Below are 25,081 nucleotides of genomic sequence, written 5' to 3' on the forward strand. Positions count from 1 at the left end.
TGGGGGGATAATGATTAGGTGGGGATTTGTTAGGGGGAAGTAATTAATGGAGGGAAAATGTAAAGGGGACTCATTTACAATAGGTTTGGCACAAGATAACTCATTACTAAGGAAACTTATTCTTGTGTTTGTCATTATACGGAGCACTCACTAGCTGCTAGTCCTACTACTGCCTACTCTGCACATTCTCTTCCTTATGTTATTGTAGGCACCTTAAAATGTCTCCCCGAACCAAACCCGATCATGAACAATCTTACACCGCCATTATTGGTCGGGTTCAGTATTTAATCCCGAGAGTGCTTAAAAAATCGTATTTAATTAAATTCAGTTTTTAATAGTCCATGGATCAGTCTTGATATTTAGTCAAAGAATAGTTTACTTTTAATTTGGCCCATTTTTTATTTTATTTTATTTAGTTTATTTATTATTTTGGCCCAAACCTTTTTATTTTATTTATTTTATTATTTTGGCCTAATTAATAAATAATAAATAAAAAATGGCCCGATATTATCAATCGGCACTTAAAAAGGCTTAACAAAATTAGGACCAAAATGTATTTATACGAAAAATGGACGCAGAGTTTCCCGCGTCACGGAAAGAAGCACCGCGTCACGGGGCTCAATGCCGCTCCACGGTGTGCTTTCCTGTGACACTGTGCCAATGCTGTTCCATGGGGAAGCTCCGTGTCCTTTCCGCACTACCACAAAAACTAGATTATAGATCACAAAGTATAAAATGGTTATCAAAGATAGGCGTTCTCCAGAAGAATATAGAACGCATTTGTGTAAGAGGCGTTTTATGAGTTATTAAATATAGAACGGTTAGAATAGTGAACCACTATCTACTTTTTTTACTTAAATAATACAAAAAACAAATAATTATTCATTTTAGATGATACAGAACGGTCTTCTTGAAAACCGTATTGTATTTCTTTTTATTCTATATTTTTAAATTAAAAATTGGAGGGATATTAATATGGACCATTGGGATATTACCCTAATTATTCAAAGGCTTCTTAACATAATTGAAATGCTTTTACATTACACTATCACTATTCACTAGAGTATCAAACTATCAATTGCTTACTGCTTCAAAAAAACAATGAAAAGTGAAACCTCATTGTAGACACACATTTTTGTCTCCCCAAAAAAAACACGGTTATGAGTACCTTTCACGTCGAATCATAATCGAATGAAGTGAAAGTGTGGAAAGTTTAGTGTTGCGGATAGTTTTTATTTCTTTTCTCTTGTCTCTGTTTTTGAAAACCTATTTTAAGAAAACAGCCAATCCAGTTTGGTTGTCTCATAGAAAGGGTCCAATAATAGTGTAGTTGGATGGGGTTTGAAAAGACCTTTCCAACGATATATTATAAGCCCAATTCTGATGAATAATGATGAAGTTATGGCCAAATTACTAAACTGGACCCGGTTTGAGCCTTATATGCGGCCCAATGATCTAGAGGAGAGCCTAATATGGATTTATCATTCCTAATGCAATTAGGATTGGTTTTAGTCTTCTAGATTCTTCTAGAAGGTTCTTTTCATTCCTAATTCAATTAGCATTGATAAATTGACTTTTATTGACTATTTGGAGTTTTAATCAGAATAAAAGAGTGTTTTTAAGGAAAATAAGATTTTACCTTCTGTACGGTTAAATTTTATCTGAATTTAGAAAACACGTAAAAAAATTGATTAGCGCCTAACGCCAGTCATTAGCGCCTGGCGCCTGGCGCTAATGGTCAGCGCCTGGCGCTAACTTCGTTTTTTCACGTCGAAACTCTGATTTGTTTTTCTATCTTTTCGACTGATTTTTTCTATAAATAGCCTCCTAAAAACTCTGTTTTCAATCATCTACAATCATCAATTCTCAAGAATTCTATAATTATCTTCTCTCTCGAAGATAAAGCCCTCTCTCTCTCTCTCTCTCTTTTATAAACCAAAGTTTACACAAAATTCCGCATTCACAAGACCTAGAAACCTAGCATTGGTCGAAGTTGCCTTCGGCCAAGACGTGAAAGGATTAAATTTCTGAGGGTTTGGTCCCAAATCTCTCTTTCAATTATTTAATTATATTGTTTGTTTTATTATTTTCCTTGAAGTTACTAACGTGTGTATTTTGTTATTAGAAAGAGATATGTGCCATCCAAGTAAGTACTTTAATTGATTTATTTATATTATGATATATAAATCATGTCTAGGTTGTTATTATGATTCCTAGTATCATGTTAGGATGCTTGAAGTTTTGGATGCCAACAATGATTCCTAGTATTATGTTTAGTAAAAAGGTTATAATATCAAATATGCTTATTGTGTTTTCTACGATGCCTTTTATTTTCTCTTCCTAATCTCATGTTAGTATCATGTTAGGGATATATATTTTATCTTAATTGTTAAGAGACAGGCTAGGTTTTGTAATTAATCTTGTTAGTATCATGCTTAGGATCTTGCTATTATTATGCTTTAACATGATTTTGATATTTATAATGATTATTATTATTATGATTATTATGTTGCTTGATATTTATTGTTATTGCTTGATCACGCCTTTTATGCATGATTAAAGGGAATTGGTACTTGTAATCACGCTTAATAAGATAATTAATAATCTTGTTTAGGGTTAATATGATTATAATTCAAGTTATCACCAATAATAGATTTAGTTGTGCATTAATATTCAACCAACATTGATAAAAAGGTTTAGGGTAAACCCATTGATTGCATGTTAGTCAGAAAGCTTACATCAATATGATTAGAATAAAGTAGAGGCTTATTATTAGGGCAGGTTCAATCTCTTCTAGGTTTGATTTGTACCTTCATCCCCGAACTACCAGTCATGGTTCTAGACCTATTGGAGTTGACGATCTCCTAGATCGTTAAGGGGTGTAACCTTCACCTCGTGAATGGTTTACAAGTTCCTAAAACTTGTTGGAGACTCTTTTGCTCTATGTTCTTTCCCTTTGGACGCCACCGTACTTTAGTGTATGATCACAGTGGGGGTTCAATTTTGGGATAACACTTGAAATATTCCCTACAGTTTTTTAGCGACTCCACTGGGGAGGATTTCTATTTTAAGTCCTGAAATTTATTTCGGCAATGATTTAGAATGAGTGGATGAGACTCGAAAAGTTCTAAGTATTTCATGTGCGTAATTTTTATTAATATTATTGTCATATGCATAAAAAAGATCTCATTGGAAAGACAATCAGTAATGAGTTAAATAGAGGATTTTTACACGTAGAAAATTTGAAGAATATCTTTCACAACTAGGACCGAAATAATGCTGCGCGAAACTGAAAAATTTTATCGAGAATAAAAAGCTGGTGAGGCATGTAGGAACTAGCGATAAGAAACAAAGTCTAGCGCCACTTATTTGACTTTAGCTCCAGGCGACAGCGCCAGGCTCTAAAGCCAAATTGTGGCGCCGGCCTCTGTTTGCTGGCACCAAGTTCTTCCAATACCGAGCCAGAAATATGCCTTCTAATTTTGACCAATTTTTAGCACTGTTTGCTCGATCCTACTTCCTGATTGAGTTTTTCTAACTTTGCTGAAACCCATATGTGTTCTACATATGGAAATAACCCTCTGGGAATTCATGCTCCATCTACCTGATTTAACGCTCTAAGCAACAAAGGGTACATCCGAGAATTTTGAATTCACCAAACCATGGAAGCGAGTTGACTAAACCCATATCCCGAACTTTAGAGAACTAGAGCCATGGTTAGGTTGCAAACTCATTGCATCATGTTGTGCCTACTTGACTAATTGTGCATTATTGTTTGTGCATCCTCTATGTGTTTCTCCCAACCATTTGTTTGACTTGTGTTAAGACTAAATAAACTAATTAATGAATAAAGGACTTTTCTTAATTAATTAATTAATTTGAGCTAATAAATATGTCTAAAATCGAGTCACAATCCCTTTAAGTCAACCCGGATTTTTATTCCCGTATACTGCACAAATGTCAACTTGTTTTGGTCATAGACGGAGTTCTAGGTAGAACTACAAGTCTTAAAACTATGGATTTGTAGCCCCGAGTTTTATCTTTAATTTGGCGTAGTTTTCATCTCAATTAGAGTCATAGATCAAAAGTTATGACTAAATACTACAGCCTGTCCAGTTTAATGCATATACGTGAAGTCTTAACTTAGTCTTTGCTTGAGTCTAGTCACATATTCTAGCCACGTGGTCATGACACGAGTCTTAACATGTCACCTACACTCACTAGTCTTATCACACACTTTGAGTATATGTCACCATGACCATGTCTTAGGTTCATGCATGAGTCGGGTTTTTTTCCGTCATTTGAGTTGGGGGTACATTCTATTCCTAATTTCTTCATATCTCTCCATCTACATCATTTTTCTTCACATCACAACCTTCATTCTTCCTACCTTCTTTAATCTATGAATGTTGAATAGAGTTGAGTCAAATAATTAACAATGAATATCCCTAATTACCCTTTCCACAGTACTTGGTCAAGGAGAGAAGGGCGATTAATCAAGGACAACACCTTTGTTCAAGTCTTACTTTTTGATAAACCAATTTGTCAAAAGAGGAAAGCTAAGATGTTAATGGCAACTCAAGAAGAAGTCAACGAACTTAGGAATCAATTGATTACCATGAATGAAGCATTGAAGGCTTTAACCCTCAAAATTTATGACCATATGAAGCAACAACAAATGAACCTTATGCAAGAAAGCTTGAGCAAGCTATCTAGTGACTATAAATTTAAGGGCATTAGTTCACTAGGGGTCTCGCTAGACAAGGAACTTCTTCCGCATAAGTTCAATGCCAACGACATCCCAAAATTCAAGGCAACAGATAACCCTTACTTTCATCTAAGAGCTTTTGAAACTATAATGAACATTAAGGGGATTGATAAGAAAGTCTTTCATTCCTTGTTTTCTTTATCTCTTGAGACCGTTTGTCAACAATGGTTCTTTTCCCTTGACAAAGAGAAAACCTCTTCTTGGGAGTTGATAACAAAAAATCTTTCATAGATAGATATAAACGCAACATTAAAGACCAACCAGACCACAGACAACTTGAGATGTTAAAACAAAAATAAAACAAAGGGTTCACTTCTTTCTTCAAAAAATGGAGGGAAACTTCTGCTAATATGGTCAAGGTTCCTACCAAAAAAGAATCTGTGAGGATGTTTATCAAGAATCTCCAAGGGAAGTATTTAAAGCACTTAAAATACCAACACTACTTGAATACTTTCAAGGTTGTGTATAATATAGGCATTGACATTGAAGATGACCTTTTGAAAGATAATAGTGCAAAAGGAAAGAAGAACGACCATCCTTCTTCTTCCTCTCCCATTAACAAAGTACATACTACGAACGCCTCTAAATCACGAATCCAAAGGTCGAAAAGAGTGTTCACTCCACTTGGCATGAGTTATGAAACAACTTTCGAAAAAATACACCACAAAGGACTAGTCATGCCCATAGGGCCTATCAAAGATCATGTTCCAGAAGCTAGGCCACCTCAGTGGGATCCTAATAAGCACTGCAAATAACACCAAGGAAAGGGTTACGACACTGAGGAGTGTTGGAAACTCAAAGAAGCTATTCAAGATCTGATTGATGACAATAAAACTTCTGAGATTCTAGCCATCGCAAAAGATCAAACATCCTTCGATCCTTCACTCCTTATCACACCTGTAGGTGAGCCCATGATTGAGACATCTTATATAAATTCTCTTGATGAAGTGGCTGTGATTGAGGAGGATGAAAGTATTCTCTTAGATAATACCACGGAAAACTCGTTAAGTCCAAAAGAGGACGTTCTAAAACTGCAAGATGTCATTGCCATGCTCTTGAATGTAGTAGAAGGATTAGCAAATCGGGTGATGGCTATTGATCAAAATTCTCACCAAGGATTTAATGAAGAACTCAATGCTCCTAAGCCATGGGAAAAACGCACCGTTGAAGAATACACACCAATAGGAATGACTTACAATGAAGCTTTTGACTGTCTTCACGATAAAGGTCTCATTCACCCCATTGGTCCCAGTCAAGACCCTCCGCCTGAAAAACGGTATCCCAATTGGGATCAAAAATCTTATTGCCGATACCATAGAGGTTGTGGTCACACCACCGAAGCATGGATCGCCCTTAACGATCGTGTTCAAGACCTCATTGATTCAAATCTCCTTTATGTTCCCCCGCGCGACAAGAAGGCCAAGATTAGTAAAAACAACAACAGTGGATGTAAAGGAAAGAAGAACGACTATCCTTCTTCTTCCGAAAACACCTACTCTAGTAACAGTGTTGGTACTTTCGACCTTAATGAAATCTGAGCCATGGATAATCGAGGATTTAGAAAGCAACTAAGAAAGGATTTCACCCCTATTGGAATTAGCAACGATGATGCTTTCGATCGACTCCATGCAAAGGGACTCATTACTCCTATTGGACCCATTCAAGATCCTTCACTTGAGAAGAGATTGCCTAGTTAGAACCCAAATGTTCGCTGCAAGTAACATTAAGGTAGGGGTCATACTACTAAGAGTTGTTGGAAACTAAAGGAAGCAATCCAATATTTGATAGACAATAACGGGCTTCCAACACCTCCACTCAGCAAGAACACCAACTGATGATAAGCCAAGGGACAAGAGGCAAGCTTTAACGACAAGATTTCATGATATTTTTGTGATTTTTTTATTTATTTTTTCCTTTCCCCAATAAGTCTAGCATATGCATCTTTCTTCCCTTAGATTAATTTTGTAGGATCATTATTTCTTTTCCTATAATAAAATGAGCATTTTATTTCCTTACATATGATCATTGCATTGCATTTAAAAAAAAATCCATGTCAAACCAAGCACAAGGTATACCAATGATTTAAGGCACCCCTTGTAGCCACATCATATCGCCTTTCACCCTTCAAATATGCAATCCTTTTTTGGTAAACCACTTTGAGCCTCGTCTAACGATAGACCATTCAGTTTTCAACCTACATCTACCTAACCTTGGGATGGGATGGTGTGTAACTTATATAACTTCAAAAGGCTTGAGTGACTTCAAAAGATAAAAATAGCAAAAAATATAAAAAAATAATAATAATAATAATAAAAGTGTACAGAAGGACAAGTGTTCCAATGTCTTTGATATGAAAATGTCTTTGGTATGAACACGTCTCAGATTGCGTCTCTTATCGAGTGCTCGGTACCGTGCCTGAGAAACATGAATGCCAAGTGAGTGATAGACCGCATGATCGTGATTGCCCAGACTTATAAAAAATAAAATAGATGCTAAAGCAAAAGAGAAAAGAGAACTAACAAAAAGCCTCAAGCATAAAAATATAAATATTCCACATGCAAAGTTGCACGCCTTGGGGGCTTGTCTAGGGTCATGAGCCTTTTATCCCCTTCTTCTTCAACCTTTAGCCTAACCACGTTACAACCCTTAAAAAGACCTTTTTGAGGTATACACATACTTGTGCGAGGTTCGGCTAGAGCTACATTCGGCCTGATTCCTAACGGATACGTAGGCAACCTCACATCAAGGTGCGACCGTAATAAAAATGCATTCATATTCACATTCACGCACTTACACTATGATCATATCTAGGAATTTCCAACGCTCATCCCTTTTTATTTAGAGCTAGACTTGGAGGCTTGATCCCTACATCATTAGCTTACCTAGCCTAAAGAGTCACCATTATTTGACTCTTTTTAATATATTTTCCACACACTTAGCCCTTGCAGCCTAACTTTATTATCACTTTCACACACTGCACAGATACATGACAAAATATACTTTCCTTAGGAACCCTTTGTCATGAATTCTTAACATAACGATGAAGCATGCCTTGTCATGTCAAAATCACTCATCAATCATAATCATCATTGCATCGAAGTATGAAGTTCTTAGCCTCCGCCCCTAAGTTACCTAAATACTTTCATTATCGAGTCAACTAGGATAGTTTAAGATGTTACAATCCTTATACTGTGAGAGACAACATTTGACTAAGCTTATTCAACATGCATCTTCAAAAAACTTCACTTCGATTCTTTTTCGCATCTTTCTTTTTCAGGAGAAAGTCGATACCCTCCACAAATAAATGACGGAAATTTTTTGCTTTTTTGCATTTTCGAGTCCCACGATCACATTACGATGCACACACGAGTCATGTGCACATAGAGTCATGTCGTGCTATCACATTGAGTCAACACTATGCACACACGAGTCACATGAAGCGAGTCATAGTGAGTCAAGTTTATACCTTGAGTCATGTCAAGTCAATGAGTCAAGCAACACTAAGTCTTAGGTCAACCCTAATATACTTAATGAGATTGGCAAAGTCTTATAGTCAAAGATAAATAAAGGTACATCCCAGCGGCAGCAAGAGCAGAATAGAGAAGACCCGACTCCAGCGCAAGACGGCAACATCTAGCGTCTGGTAACAGATTTCAGCGCCTGGCGCAAGATCCCAGCGACTGTCGACAGAGCCAAATCGCGGCGCCAGAGGCATTGCAGCGGCGATAGAACTCTTAGCCACTTATAGCAGTTATTTCAATCTCTTTTAGCAATTTTGGGTTCCTTAGTACGCCAGTTAGCCCCTATAAGCAATTTGACATGATTAAGTAGTCAGCTTGATTAAAATCGCAATAAGTGATCGACCTGACGAAAGATCGTCTCACTTAGCTTAAAGCGCCTAAGCATTGGCCCATCGCAAGACACTGACATACTGGTTCATAAACAGCAGAGGCGCCGACATACTGGTTCATAAACATCAGAGGCACCGACATAATGGTTCAAAAGAAGCAAAAGCGCCGACGTACTGGCATAGTGGGAGCAAAGTTCAAGCGAGCTTTAAAGATCGACAAGCGTTGGTCTTCAGAAGTTTTCTTCGGAATATTATCACAACAAACATTCATATCATCAAAGCTCTTTTGCTCAAAGACGCATAGAAATATCATCAATCTCTTTTGTTTTAGAGACGCGAGGACATTTCTTTCAAGCTCTTTTGTTCAGAGACGCGTGGACATTTCTTTCAAGCTCTTTTGATCAGAGACGCATGGACAATTCTTTCAAGCTCTTTTGCTCAGAGACGCGTGCGCATCCTATTATCAAGCTCTTTTGCTCAGAGACACATGGGCATCCTATTATCAAGCTCTTTGTTTAAAGACGCGTGGACACATCATTTAGAACCTCATATTAAAAAGAATCTCTTTGTTCAGAGATGTGTGAACATATTCAAAAAGCTCTGTTGTTCAAAGGCGAGTGAACATCAAAATAGCAAGATGGCGTTCCCTAGATTGTGGAAAAATGTCGCAAAAGCAAAAATCAACAAGTCAGTTACTTTTATAGACGTGTGCTCGACGGTGCAAGATACAAGTTTCTTAATTCTCTTATCTGTTATAACTAATGCTAGTTTGCAGGTATCGGTGTTACAAGAATGATTTAGGATCGTAGAACATTCTGAATCATTCTCCGTCCCTATCGATACTTTGACTTTTGTTTTCGAAATTTTCGTTTCTCCAAACTCAGTCAAAGTCGGGGCTTAGGTAGACACGCATTTGTGTCTCCCCAAAACCAAATCCGGTGATAAGTACCTTTCACATCGAATCATAATCGAATGATGTGAAAGTGTGGAAAGTTTAGTGTTGCGGATAGTTTTTATTTCTTTTCTCTTCTCTGTGTTTTTGAAAACCTATTTTAAGAAAACAGCCAATCTAGTTTTGTTGGCTCATAGCAAGGGTCCAATAATGGTGTAGTTAGATGGGTTTAAAAAGAGCTTTCCAACGATATATTATAAGCCCTATTCTGATGAATAATGAGGAAGTTATGGCCAAATTACTAAACTGGGCCCCGTTTGAGCCTTATATGCGGCCCAATGATCTAAAGGAGGGCCTAATATGGATTTATCATTCCTAATGCAATTAGGAATGGTTTTAGTCTTCTAGATTCTTCTAGAAGGTTCTTTTCATTCCTAATTCAATTAGCATTGATAAATTGTCTTTTGTTGACTTTTTTGAGTTTTAATCAGAATAAAAGAGTGTTTAAGGAAAATACAATTTTACCTTTTGTAAAGTTAAATTTTATCTGAATTTAGAAAACACGTAAAAACTTTGATTAGAGCCTAACGCCAATTATTAGCGCCTGGCGTTAAGCCTGGTGCTAGCGTTAGCGCCTGGCGCTAACTTCGTTTTTTCACGTCGAAACTCTGATTTGTTTTTCTATCTTTTCGACTAATTTTTCTATATATATCCTCCTAAAAACTACGTTTTCAATCATCTACAATCATCAATTCTCAAGAATTCTCTAATTCTCTTCTCTCTAAAAGCTAAAGCCCTCTCTCTATCTCTTTTCTAAACCAACATTTACACAAATTTCCGCATTCACAACACCTAGAAACACCTAGCATTGTTCGAAGTTTCCTTCGGCCTAGACGTGAAAGGTGTTAATTTATGAGGGTTTGGTCCCAAATCTCTCATTCAATAATTTAATTTAATTGTTTGTTTTATTATTTTCCTTGAAGTTACTAACGTGTGTATTTTGTTATTAGAAAGAGATACGAGCCATCCAAGTAAGTGCTTTAATTGATTTATTTATATTATGATATATAAATCATGTCTAGGTTGTTATTATGATTCCTAGTATCATGTTAGGATGCTTGAAGTTTTCGATGCCAACAATGATTCCTAGTATTATGTTTAGGGAAAAGGTTATAATATCAAATACGCTTATTGTGTTTTCTGCGATGCCTTTTATTTTCTCTTCCTAATCTCATGTTAGTATCATGTTAGGGATATATATTTTATCTTAATTGTTAAGAGACATTCTAGGGTTTGTAATTAATCTTGTTAGTATCATGCTTAGGATCTTGCTATTATTATGCTTTAACATGATTTTGATATTTATAATGATTATTATTATGATGATTATTATATTGCTTGATATTTATTGTTATTGCTTGATCACGCCTTTTATGCATGATTAAACGGGAATTGGTACTTGTAATCACGCTTAATAAGATAATTAATAATCTTGTTTAGGGTTAATATGATTATAATTCAAGTTATCGCCAATAATAGATTTATTTGTGCATTAATATTCAACCAACATTGATAAACAGGTTTAGGGTAAACCTATTGATTGCATGTTAGTCAAAAAGCTTACATCAATATGATCAGAATAAAGTAGAGGCTTATTATTAGGGCAGGTTCAATCTCTTCTAGGTTTGATTTGTACCTTCATCTCCGAACTACCAGTCATGGTTCCAGACCTATTTGAGTTGACGATCTCCTGGATCGTTAAGGGTGTAACCTTCACCTTGTGAATGGTTTACAAATTCCTAAAACTTGTTGGCGACTCTTTTGCTCTATCTTTTTTCCCTTTGGACGCCACCGTACTTTAGTGTATGATCATAGTGGGGTTTAAGTTTGAGATAATGCTTGAGATATTCCCTACACTCATGTTGCTCAATTCACCAATAATTGCTTCGTCGCCTCACCGTAGTCCCACCGCCAAACTATTAAACGTATACTTCGCCGCCCCGCACCACTTCGCTACACCACCACTGCACTTTCCAGGTAATTCGTTCAAATTTTTCTTGATTTGGACGAGTTTGTTAATCTAATTGTATTAATCAATCGAATTTTTCAATTCAGCTTTAGTGAATTCATATTTTTCATCCATTACAGTAATTTCGATCGAATTTTTGGTGGATTTAAAAAATTCTCAATTTTAGTTTTTGGGAAATAATTCAATCAATTCTTATGAACGCAAATAATTCAATAAAATTGCAGTTTTTTCAATCAAATTACACTTAATTTATTCGAATTACAAGAAATTTCAGTAATAATCAAAATTATTTTCGCCAAATTATTCTTACCTAGGTCAAGTATAGAACCCTAATTAGATAAAGAAAGAGGGGTAGGGGAAATTGATTAGCACTAGATTATTATGTTCTATTAATTTCAAATACATTAATTTGCAAATTATTTTAGATAAAGTGATTTTCTTTGCTTTTCTTTCATAAAAGGGTTGGTTATGAGATGTTGTGATTGAAATCCAGTGATGATTTAATCTAATTCTAGTGATGTATAAGAGTAGTCATGGCGTTTGTGGTATAAGAGTACCTGACAAGTACTCCCACAATACGACACAAAGTGACAAGTAGAGCGCTTCTTGAGTTTGACAGAAGATAAACAGAGTTCACATATCGAGGAACTGGACAAGTCTTTTGGGACAGAAACATAAGGTTGTTGACTTATGACAATCTCACCTGCAGGAGGCGCATGGTGAAGAGAATTAGGTAAGAACCTTAATTGATAATCCCACATTGCCACTAGTGACAACACATCCCACCCTTTGTTATCCGTTGATCATGAAAAATAACAGGTGATTGGAATTTTGTTTGGATACCAAATTAAGATTATGTCTTTAAAAGAGAAAGAATTGGAACGAAACATGAATTTTGTGAATACTTAGTGACACCAAAGATGAATCATCAAAAGCTAAGTAATAGTAAAATGAGTAAGAATGTTTGGGTAATTTTGACAAACACCTTACCTACATTCCCAGCTAAGAGTATAAAAGGGAAGTGGAGACAGTTTGGGGTTTGTTGCAGCAGTTTGAGTAATTAATAGGTAAAATTAAACCCAATAATCTGATTTCCTGCTCTCCTCTCTTAACAGTTAATAGGCACTTTTGCTAAGTCATCTAAAGAAATACAATGTGACATTGCAGAATAACAGGTATTTATAAAGTACTCCGTATGTTTCTTTTTCATACTCTTTTCTTTATCTAGCTTTTCCTTTCATATGAGTTAAATTCAACCAACATTTTGAAGAATGGATGCAGTACCTAGAAGTGCTACTAATTTAAACCTCTTATCTAAAACTTAGTTGATGGAGGTTTTCCGGTTTATAGATTCAGGTGATGTACAAGGATTTCCAAAGGATGTTCATGAGGCTGAGTCTCAGGTTCGTTAACACGATGTTTTGCTTTTTCACTAACTGTACTGTTAGCTATGTATTTTTGATAATGAAGCCAATTTGGACTCAATGTACCTGTATTCATTGCAGAACCTGTTTTGTGTAAAAAAAATTGGTGATAGACAAGAGCATCCAAACAACATACATTGAAGCAATCAGATCTTCTCAACATTTCATTTATATAGAAAATCAATATTTCCTTGGATCATCATACGCTTGGCCAAATTATAAAAATACCGTTATGAAAATTTTTGTTTCCCTTTCTTATAATCTTGCTTTTGAGGTTGTTTAGAAAATGTGAATGTTCCTGTTGGATTCGATAGCTAGTTTATTTAATGATTTTGTACTGGCAGGTGCTGATCATTTGATGCCAATGGAGTTGGCCTTTAAGATTGTTAGAAAATTCCGAACCAAAGAGAGATTTGCTGTCTAAGTTGTCATCCCTATGTGAATTATAGATCAATATGGTATTTGTATATCTAAGCATTATTTTTTAAAATCAACATTAACTACAAAGGTATTTTGATATTAAACTCATGTATTTATTTGTATAGAACAAATTTTGTATGGATGATTCAATTTAATTCTGGTTGGATGTTTTAAATTATATATATGAAGTACATTTTGATGGCATTCGTCGTATCTAAAAATATTTTTGTTAATTTTATTATACAGAAATTTATATTGCACATATATAGGATCATGGATTTATTTTTACATAGGTAATGTGAAAATTTTCTTACAGGATAAATGTACAAGATAAAAAACAGGAATACAACACATACAGGTCTAAAATGAAATGCAAAATAATATAGATTATTAAAATACATGAATAATACAATATAAAATACGTACAGGGGTAATTAGAAATACATATGGCTAGATATTTAAAAAAACATTAGAGAACTGTTATCTAACTTAACCGTTCTCTATTGTAATGCAATATAGAACGGTTAAATGGCCTAAACCGTTCTTTATTCCTTCCTAGAGTATGAATTTAAGAAAGGAAAAGAGAACGATTGTGACTAACAACCGTTCTCTATATGTGATTATACAAAACGCCTAAACAACCCGTTCTCTATACTTTGTACATCGCTTAGCAGAAGAACGCCCCTAAGGCGATCTATAAAGCCTATTATAACAGTTCTCTAGGCCTTTTTTGTAGTAGTGCTGCGTAAACCCTTCACGCGTTTTATCTCCTGTAACCTAATAATTTCCCGCGTCACTCAGTATTCCCCCGTGTCACGGGAATTTCCCCCGTCTGACGATATCTGGCACCGTGTTGCGGTGTTCTCTGCCGTGTCGCGATGTTAGTTTTTAGGGTTTTTTTTTATCTTTTTAGGGTTCTGTGTGTTCCCACTACTCATTTTTCCTATAAATACCCCATCATTTCTGATGTACGGGGCATCAGTTAACTTTCTTTTTCTTTCTTCTATGCATTAGCCTAAACACGAGCCTACCCTTCTTCTTTCAAAATTCCCTCTTCAAGCACTCCAAGGAGTCCATACTTTACTCGAGGTTCTGTCCTTAAGCCAATGCGTGAAAGTTGCGAGCAAAAAGAGTTATAGTAAGAATTATGTTACTTTTATTTCTATTATTTTTCTAATGATTTTATATTGTTGGATTTATTGCTAAATTGCTTCCAGTATTAATCTTTGTTTTATTATATTTATTGATCACCATATTGCATGTTAAAAGGAATATGTAATTGAAAAACACGCCTAACAAGATAATTTGGACAACCGGTTTAGGTTCCTTTTTAATCTTGTTGTTTAATCAAGTGATCACGATATTTTAGAATTATATGTTGTATTAATATTCAACCAATTTAGCATAATAATAGTTTATAGCAAATTGAATATTTTGTTTGAATGCCTTTGAGATCGCAAGAATGTTTTTCACTACAAGAATCGAGTAGAGACCAATACGGGCGAATGTGACTCCATGACTCACTTCGTACCATCATCCCAGATCCTCCTTTCATGGTACCGAACCATATGGAGTTAGTAATCTCATGGATTATGAATGCGGTGTAACCTTCACAGGTCAATCGTTGTTGCCTATTGTTGTCCATTAATCGTGGTTGCCTTAAAAACTTGTTGGCGGCTCCCTACTTTCCTTGTCCCTAATCATATTATGTCAATTCCCACTTCCTATGAGTTCCAAGCATATTCACCACATTCTTTAACGTAGGCGCACTTCGAACGACGCCTACAATTTGGCGACTCCACTGGGGAGGATTCTTGGTTATTTATCGATTTGAGTGATCAGTATTTAATTAAGATGAGTGGATGAGACTTGAAAGATTATTGAAAATTATTCCTGTGATTAATTTGGCATTTTTGCATAAGAATAGACGTTTTAACATCGCATTTAGGTATGTCTCGTATGAAAAATTGAATAACTTGATTGCGAACGAAGGAAAACAGGGCACCAGTCAGATTTTCTGACTGCCGCGCCACGGCAGATTCTACCGTGTCACGGTGCAGTACACCGTCATGTGGTGTGCAGTACCGTGACATGGTGCACTTTGTCATGTCACGACAATCATTAAATCAGTCCAGTGGCTTATTTTCTCTTCTCATAGTCAACTTCCTTCGGTTTTTCTTAAAAAACGTGTGTGTTCTACATACGTATTAGCCCTGGGGGATTTTAGCTCTATCAACCCAAAAACGCTCATGGAAATAAGGGTTCATCCGAGTTATGAAATCCACCAAAACCATGGAGTCAAATTCGATTTCATCACGAACACGCGGAGCCGCCTGTTTGCATACACCCTCAAGGGAGGCTTCCTTACTAACGCGTCCAAATTCTTAAACATGGTACCCTTTTGACACCCAAAGCTTGACCAATAGTTGAACATAGATCTTAACCTTAGGTTGCGAACTCTTTTAACATCATCATGACTAAATGCTACGTGGTTTATTTGATGTTAACCTACATGTTTGCTCATTTTGTTTAACCAAAGAACGAGGGTTTTTATTTCCACATAGTAATTAGTACAAATTTAAAATTGATTAAAACCTTGAAATTACGAAAAATTTAGGCCTGGAATTTTGCAACATGTCACGGAAGATCTGTCGTGCCACGGTGTGCAATGTCGTGACACGGTGCAATGTGCTGTCTGACGGTGCACTGTACCGTGTCACGACAGTCAGTGCCGTGACACGGAGCCCAGGAGGTTTGTCCAGACAATCTTTTTTTTGTCTTTGTGCGTGCTTATGTGGTTCGTATGTCTAGTTTGATGTCATGTCTAGCTGTACGATCATAACACGTGTCCATAACCTCACTTAATCACTCACATGTCGTGTCAAGTTCACACACTTTTCCTTTAGCCGTGCACCATTTTATGACCGTACTTTAGGATGGTCTTGTGTAGTTTTTTGTTTTGTTTTTTTCAGAGTAAGTCGGATGGTATCCTCCTATACATAATTATTTTAGAAAATAAATAAAATTTCAAAAATAAAAAAAAAATTCCTTTTTCTTTTCCGGATAGGTCAAGGTTAAGTCTAGTCATTAAAGGTGTATTTGTTCGATGTCACAGCACTTGGTCAAGAATCAGAGGTAGATTGTTACGGTTCAATTCAATACCTCAACAACCTCTTATACCAAAGAGGCGTACAAGGAAACCTCCACAATCGTCTCCACAAAGTCCGTGTCCAGTCTACTTTTAACCAATGGCTACTAAGGAGGATATTGAGAACATTAACAAGACCATTGAGATGTTGTCTAACATGATGCAAACACTCACCACTAGGGTCAACACAGTAGAGCAAGACAATCAAAACAATGTCACTACCACTACAATGGAAAAGATAGAGAACAAATGAGTAAGATCTCTGAAGAGTTCACCTATGTGGAACAACCTGTCACCTCTTCGTCCATAAGGGACAAGCTTCCCGAAAAGTTTTCCACTACTGACATTCCTAAGTTCAAGCCTACCGATAATTTGATGTTCCACTTGAAGGATTTTTCTGCGACCATGGCTCTTAAGGGATAAGATGTGACACTCTTCCCTACTGTGTTCCCTCTTTCCTTAGAGCATGCTTGCCAATAGTGGTTCTACTCTCTGGAATCCAAACATGTTGCGACTTGGGAGGATGTTACTGAAAGCTTTATGAACCGCTACAAGTGTATCATCCAAGACTTATGAACATGAACTCTCCATTCTCAAACAGAAGGAGAATGAAGGCTTCACTACTTATTTAAGAAGGTGGAGAGAAACAGCTGCACTCTTGGTGGATCCTACCAAGGAGAAAGAGATGGTTCGCCTATTTATTGCAAATCTGACTCATAAGTACAAGCAGCACTTTAAATTTCTTCCTTTGAATACCTTAGAAGCTGTGTACGACATTGGGATCAATATCAAAGATGAATTAATGAAGATTTCTAGTAGAAACATCACTTGGAAAAACAAGAAGAACGACACTCCTTCTTCTTCATCTTCCAAGCCTTATAATGCTACCAACAAAATTAATGTTAATGATGTTTTATCTCTTAATGTTCCCACTCAGAGATTCCAAAGGCAAAGGAGGGTTTACACACCTTTAGGAATGAGCTACGAGGCTGCTTTTGATCGCTTGCATAGCCAAGTACTGGTTATGCCAATTGAACCCTTTCCAGATCCTCGACCAGAGAATAGAAGTGCTAGCTATGACCCCAATGCTCATTGCAAGTTTCGTCAAGGAAAAGGTCATAATACTGAGAAGTGCTGGAGGTTGAAGGATGCAATCCAAGACCTGATTGATGCTAATTAGCTTCGTGTCCCTACAGAGGGCAAGAAGCCTAATATTCAAACAGGTCCCCTTTCTTATGCTTTGGCTATTATGGGAGATGAATTCTCCTTTGATCCATGAGTACTCATTCAACCTGTGAATGAACCTCTACCAGAAGTTGTATTTGTTTCAAACTGTGAAGAAGTGAATGGAATTTGGGATAGTGACAATGAAGACTTCTATCTCAAAGATATAACCTATTCGTCTCTTGGCACCAGTGAAGATGTTTAGGGAGACCTTGAGGTCAAGGTTCTCACAAGAAATGGACGGTTGCAACAGCCTAGTCCACCTCCACCTCCAGCGCAATCACAACCAATAGTTGATCCCATCGACCCTCTGAACAACGATGTGAACAAACAATTACAAAAGACAAGGTGGAAATGAATGTATGGAATCTTTTGGCTACCTCTCACGAGCATCGAAAGGCTATGATGAATGCTCTAGTAAAAGTAGGAGTTGATAATTGTATGAATCCTCAAGGGCTAGTCACCTTTCTCACTACATAATTGCCAAGTACTAGTAATCTGATTTCTTTCTTTGACAAGGATCTGCCCCCGGAAGGGGACAAACATAACAAGGCATTACACCTCACTGTGGTGTGTAGGCAAATGAATGATCCTTTGACCCTGGTTGATAATGGCTCTACAATCAATGTATGCCCACTCCGCACTGCAAAAGAAGCTAGGAATAATAGATGAAGAATTGATCCCCTCTACTCATGGGATTCGCGCTTACAATAATACTCGCCGTCAAGCAGTGGGTACTGTAAGTAGAGTGATCCCATTGTAGGGGGGTCCTTCCTTAGATGCCCATGGCCATTTAAAAGCCTAGGACTTTACACTTGTTAGAGTTTATTAGGATTTGAATTCCTGACTGTTTGGGAGACCTTGAATTAGAAATGATACTCTCATCACGCCTTTTTGTAAGAAACAAGTAGGAATCGCCAATGAGTTTTAGGAAACTCATAAACCTCGTTCATGCCTTTCTTCCATGTGGAGTTCATGGAATAATTAGCATGAATCGTAAGTTTACCCATGCCCAAATTTGTCTACATAAACTAGAAATGAGTTCGGGAGCGATGGTACTAAAATAACGTTCCTTTTAGGGAGGAATCGCTATTCTAGCCCTAGTACGGCCTATACTAACTCTTATTTTTTCAACAATTTCATCACCAAACAATATATGCAACACGAACCTAAAACTAAGTTAGTTGATTTTATTTACACGCATTAATCATGTAGGAATTACGTTGCAAAAGTTGTTATTCTTTTTTAATTAATATTTGTGAAAAAAACAAAATAAACAATATTTGCCTTGTCTTAAGTGATAAAACAACAATTAATTATCAAATTCTATTCTTGATTAAAAAAATAATACTATGTGAATTAATTAATTAAAATTTTGTTTAAAGTTATCAAACAACACTATTTATTCAATTAAAGTTATTTAAACAATAAAGGAAAAGTGATTTATCTAAGTGCTTAGAAAACTCCATTTAATGTGTTTATGGACTTTCTTTCTTCTTCGTACCTTCAAGAGCTTCAATGGATGGATTAGGGTTGAAGAGTAGCTGGGAAGAAAGAGGGAAAAGTAGTATGATAGTAAGAGAAGTAGAGAGATTAGGGTTTTGAGAATAATAGGGTTTTTAATTTTGAATTTTCCGATCCTCGTAATGATGAACGAATACCCCTATTTATAGGCATAGGGATCTAGTTTTAGGGTTTTAGAGCCACACCATTTGGTGGCGCACGCAACTCTCTGAGTCGCGCTAGGTGCCGCTATTTTGCGTTAGCCTTATATGGAAGCGCGTTTTTAAAACTTCCATAACTTTTGATTGCAAGTTGGATTAAGGCGTGTGAGATATCATTGGAAAGGTCTGAATATGTAATTTCCAATGCCGTTAGAATTAGTTTAACATATGTTATGGATCAAAAGTTATGGCCGTTGGAGTGCAAGGGTGTCGGATCGGTTTTAGGGCCCGGTTTAGTGTTTTGATCATAACTTCTTCGTTTTGGCTCGGAATTAGGTTATAACATACCGTTGGAAAGCTCTTTGAAAGGGATATCCATATGTATAGTCCTTTCATGGGAATATTATGGTTGGTTTAACAGTTTGGCTCGGTTTTTCAACAATGTATGTTCCATTGGATCCAATCACTGCATTTGACGCATTTGGGTCTGTTATTAATCAAGTTTAAACATATATGATCACATTTTAGGCCTAATTAGTAATCGAACAAGGCTCTAAGATAACTTGGAATCAAATACGTGTTTCAAATTACTTCATAATTCTTTTCATAGTCCTGTAGGGAATAATTTCAAGCCTTAAAATCCAACTAGCTTAAACCCCACTGTGATCATACATTAAAGTACGGTGGCGTCCAAAAGGGAAGAAGATAGAGCAAAAGAGTCGCCAACAAGTTTTTTAAGGAACTTGTAAACCGTTCACGAGGTGAAGGTTACACCCCTTAACGATCCAAGAGATCGTCAACTCCATAAGGTCATGAACCAAATAAGGGTTCGGGGATGATGGTACAAATCCAATCTAAAAGAGATTGAACCTGCCCTAATAATAGGCCTCTACTTTATTCTGCTCGTATTCATGTGCGCTTTTTAATTAACATGCAATCAATAGGATTAACCCTAAACCTGTTTAATCTATGTTAGTTGAATATTAATGCACAAATAAACTATTATTGGCGATCACTTGAATTATAATCACATTAACCCTAACAAGATTGTTAATTATCTTATTAAGCGTGATTACAAGAACAAATTCCCTTTAAACATGCAATAAAGGTGATCAAGCAATAACAATAAACATCAAGCAACATAATAATAATCAATAATAATTATAATCATGTTAAAGCATAGCAAGATCCTAGGCATGATACTAACAAGATTAATAACAAACCCTAGCATGTCACTAAGCAATAAAAATCAAAGCTTTAGCCCTAACATGATACTAACAATCATAAATATAAGGAAGAGAATAAAAGGCATCATACTTTTAATCATAATTGATATTAAAGTTACTCTAGACATGATACTAGGAATTTATTGTTGTCACCCTAAACATCAAATTAAGGAAAACATCCTAACATGATACCAGGAATCGAAATAACAAACTAAGCATGATTTCTATATCATAATATCAATTAAACCATTAAAGTACTTACTTGGATGCCTCGTACCTCTTTCTAATAACAAAATACACACGTTAGTAACTTCAAGGAAAATAATTATCAAAACAATCAAATTAAATAATTGAAATAGAGATTTGGGACCAAACCCTCAGAAATTAAAACCTTTTACGTCTAGGGCAAAGGCAACTTCGAATATGGCTAGGTGTTTCTAGATCTAATGAATGCGGAATTTTGTATGAAAAAGAGCAATTTTAGAAAAGAGAAAGAGAGAGAGAATAATCAAGAAAACTTGATGAGAGTTGGTGAAAATTGGTGAATTAGTGAAAATTGGTAATTGGTGAAAATTGGTGAATTGATGAATTAAAACGGAGTTTTTGATACGATATTTATAGAGAAAATCAGCCAAAAAAGATAATTTAACAAAACAGAGTCTGAAGATCGCAAAACAGGATTGGCGCCAACCCTGGCTAGCTGGCGCCAGGCACCAGTGGCTAGCGCCAAGCGCCAATGGCTAGCGCCTAACGCCAAGCCTAGTTCATGGCACCAAGGCCTGGGGTTGGACGCCAAACTGGATTTCAACGCGTTTTCGAAAATCTGATAAATTTCCCGTACTGGAAGATAAAATAATATAATTTCTTCGAAAATGCTATTTGATCTTGATTAAAACTCTGAAAAGTCAACAAAGTCAACTTATCAATGCTAATTGAAAAAGGAATGAAAAGAACCTTCTAGAATATTCTAGAAGACTAAAACCATTCCTAATTGCATTAGGAATGATAAATCATATTAGGCCCTCCCCTAGATCATTGGGCCGTACATAAAGCTCAAACCGGGTCCAGTTTAATAAATTGGCCATAACTTCCTCAATATTCATCGGAATTGGGCTTATAATATATCGTTGGAAAGGTCTTTGCAAGCCCCATCCAACTACCACTATTGGACCCATATCATGGACCAACCAAACTGGATTGGCTGTTTTCTTAAAATAAAGTTTTCAAAATCAGGGAGAAGAGAAAAGAAATAAAACTTTCCGCTACACTAGACCTTTCCACACTTCATTTCATTCGATTATGATTCGACGTGAAAGGTACTCATCACCGGGTTTGGTTTTGGGGAGACACAAATGGGTGTCTACAGAAGCCCCCACTTTGACTGAGTTTGGAGAAACGCAAGTTTCGAAAACGAAAGTCAAAGTATCGATAGAGACTGTAGGGAATAGTTTCAAGCCTTTAAAATCCCACTAGCTTGAACCCCACTGTGATCATACACTAAAGTACGGTGGCGTCTAAAAGGGAAGAAGATAGAGCAAAAGAGTCGCCAACAAGTTTTTAAGGAACTTGTAAACCGTCAACTCCATAAGGTTATGAACCAAAATAGGGTTCGGGGATGATGGTACAAATCCAACCTAAAAGAGATTGAACCTTCCCTAATAATAGGCCTCTACTTTATTCTGCTGGTACTCATGTGCGCTTTTTGACTAACATGCAATCAATAGGATTAACCCTAAACCTCTTTATCTATGTTGGTTGAATTTAATGCACAAATAAACTATTATTGGCGATCACTTGAATTATAATCACAATTAACCTAACAAGATTATTAATTATCTTATTAAGCGTGGTTGCAAGTACCAACTCCCTTTAACATGCAATAAAGGGTGATCAAGCAATAAATAATAAAAATATATCAAGCAACATAATCAATAATCAACATCATTAATAATAATAATAAATAATAATAATATCATCATAAATAAAATAATTATCATGTTCATGTTAATATTAATAGCAAGATCCTAGGCATGATACTAACAAGATTAATAACAAACCTTAGCATGTCACTAAACAATAAAAATAAAATCTTTAACCCTAGCATGATACTAACATGAATTAATATTAGGAAGAACATAGGAAGCATCGTACTTTTAATCATACTTAATATTAAAGTTACCCTAGACATGATACTAGGAATCATAATAGCAATCTAAGCATGATTTCTACATCATAGTATCAATTAAACCATTAAAGTACTTACTTGGATGCCTCGTACCTCTTTCTAATAACAAAATAAACACGTTAGTAACTTCAAGGAATATAATAATCAAAGCAATTAAATTAAATAATTGAAAGAGAGATTTGGGACCAAACCCTCAGAAATTAAAACCTTTCACGTCTAGGGCGAAGGCAACTTCGAATATGGCTAGGTGTATCAAGATCTTGTGAATGCGGAATTTTGTATTAAAAAGCAAGAAAGAATTGAAGAAAGGAAAGAATGAATGTTAATGAAAATTGATGAAAGAGATGAATGAAAAGAATTATTTGACAGTAGATGAATGCTTTGATGAGTGATTTGTGAATGAGGAGAGTTGATGATAGATGATGCTTCTTGATGAATGTTGATGAATGAAAAGGGAGTTTTTGATACGATATTTATAGAGAAAATCATCCAAAAAAGATAATTTAACAAAACAGAGTCTGAAGATCGCAAAAACACATTGGCGCCAGCCCTGGCTAGTTGGCGCCAGGTCCAGTGGCTAGCGCCTGGGGCCAATCCTGGTTCCAGGCGCCAAGGCCTGGGGTTGGACGCCAAACTGATTTTTAACGCGTTTTCGAAAATCCGATAAATTTCCCGTACTGGAAGATAAAATAATATAATTTCAATCTAAAATGCTATTTGATCTTGATTAAAACTCTGAAGAGTCATAATTGAATCAAGAATGATAAAGAACCTTCTAGAATGTTCTAGAAGACTAAAACCATTCCTAATTACATTAGGAATGATAAATTATATTAGGCCCTCCCCTAGATCATTAGGCCGTACTTAAAGTTCAAACCGAGCCCAGTTTAGTAAATTGGCCATAACTTCCTCAATATTCATCGGAATCGGGCTTATAATATATCGTTGGAAAGGTCTTTGCAAGCCCTATCCAACTACACCACTATTGGACCCATATCATGGACCAACCAAGCTGGATTGGCTGTTTTCTTAAAATAAAGTTTTCAAAAACAGGAAGGTGAGAAAAGAAATAAAACTTTCCGCAACACTAAACCTTTCCACACTTCGTTTCATTCAATTATGATTCAACGTGAAAGGCACTCATCACTGGGTTTGGTTTTTGGGGAGACACAAATGGGTGTCTACAGAAGCCCCCACTTTGACTGAGTTTGGAGAAACGCAAGTTTCGAAAACGAAAGTCAAAGTAGCGACAGGGACGGAGAATGATTCAGAACGTTCTGCGATCCTAAATCAATCTTGTAACGCCGATACCTGCAAAACTAGAATTAGTTAAACAGATAAAAGAGTTAAGAAACACGTATCTTGCACCGTTGAGCACACGTCTCTGAAATTAACCACGTGTTGCTGCTGTGTTGTTTTGATGACCTCCTACAAGCTAAAGAATGCCATCCCGCTTGAAAACCGCTACGCCCGTAACTGCTTCCAAATTAGAAGATTACTTCGCCCGAAACTATCCTCCCCGCTATGATAACATTCCACGTCCAAGGGAACGTCATCGAAAATTATTTCTCTTGAAATAATTCTCATCCGCATTGATCATCATCCATGCCTCAGGAACTATGATCGAAGACAACTTCGCCCGAAATTACCTTCAGTTGTTTGTGACAACTTTCCGCAAGCTAGGGAATGATGTCGAAGACATCTTTTGAAGTCATCTTCAATTGATGCGATAATTTCCCAAAGGAAATTACCGAAGATCCATGCATGTCGATCTTTAAAAGTTTGCCTGAACTTTGCTCTTGCTATGCCTGGTACGTTGGCGCTCTTTTGCTTTGAACCTGTATGTTGGTGCCCTATGCTCTTGAACCTATATGTCGGTGCCTTTTGCTAATGAGCCAATGCTTGGGCGCTTTAAGCTAAGTGAGACGATCTTTCATTAGGTCGATCACTTTATGTAATCAAGCCAATTACTTAATCATGTCAAATTGCTTAGAGGGGCTAAATGGCGTACCAAGGAACCCAAAATATATTGCAGAAGGCTAGCACAACCCCAACAGGTGGCTAGCTACTTTGGCGTCGCTGAAAATCAATCAGCGCCAGCCTAAAGGCATTAGCGCCTGGCGCTGGCGTTGGCGTCAGGCGCCAAGCACAGAACGTGACTCCAATGCCTAAGGACTGGCGCCAGCACGGGAATCTCCTTTAAATTCCAGTTTTCGTTCATTTCTTGCTCTGTTCGTCGCGAAACTGCCCG

The 25,081-nt window shown here is 36.5% G+C and overlaps 1 long non-coding RNA gene across 1 annotated transcript; it reads left to right on the forward strand.

Annotated features, from left to right (window-relative positions):
• The first annotated feature begins 11,413 nt into the window (after positions 1-11,413).
• On the forward strand, positions 11,414-13,576 carry LOC110704081. The gene is made up of 4 exons (XR_002507858.1): positions 11,414-12,272; positions 12,655-12,714; positions 12,890-12,942; positions 13,308-13,576. It is a non-coding gene; the product is annotated as an uncharacterized LOC110704081 (long non-coding RNA).
• Positions 13,577-25,081: the final 11,505 nt, after the last annotated feature.

This window comes from Chenopodium quinoa, unplaced genomic scaffold (genome assembly GCF_001683475.1).
Source record: "Chenopodium quinoa cultivar QQ74 unplaced genomic scaffold, ASM168347v1, whole genome shotgun sequence".
NCBI classification, from domain to species: Eukaryota; Viridiplantae; Streptophyta; class Magnoliopsida; order Caryophyllales; family Amaranthaceae; genus Chenopodium; species Chenopodium quinoa.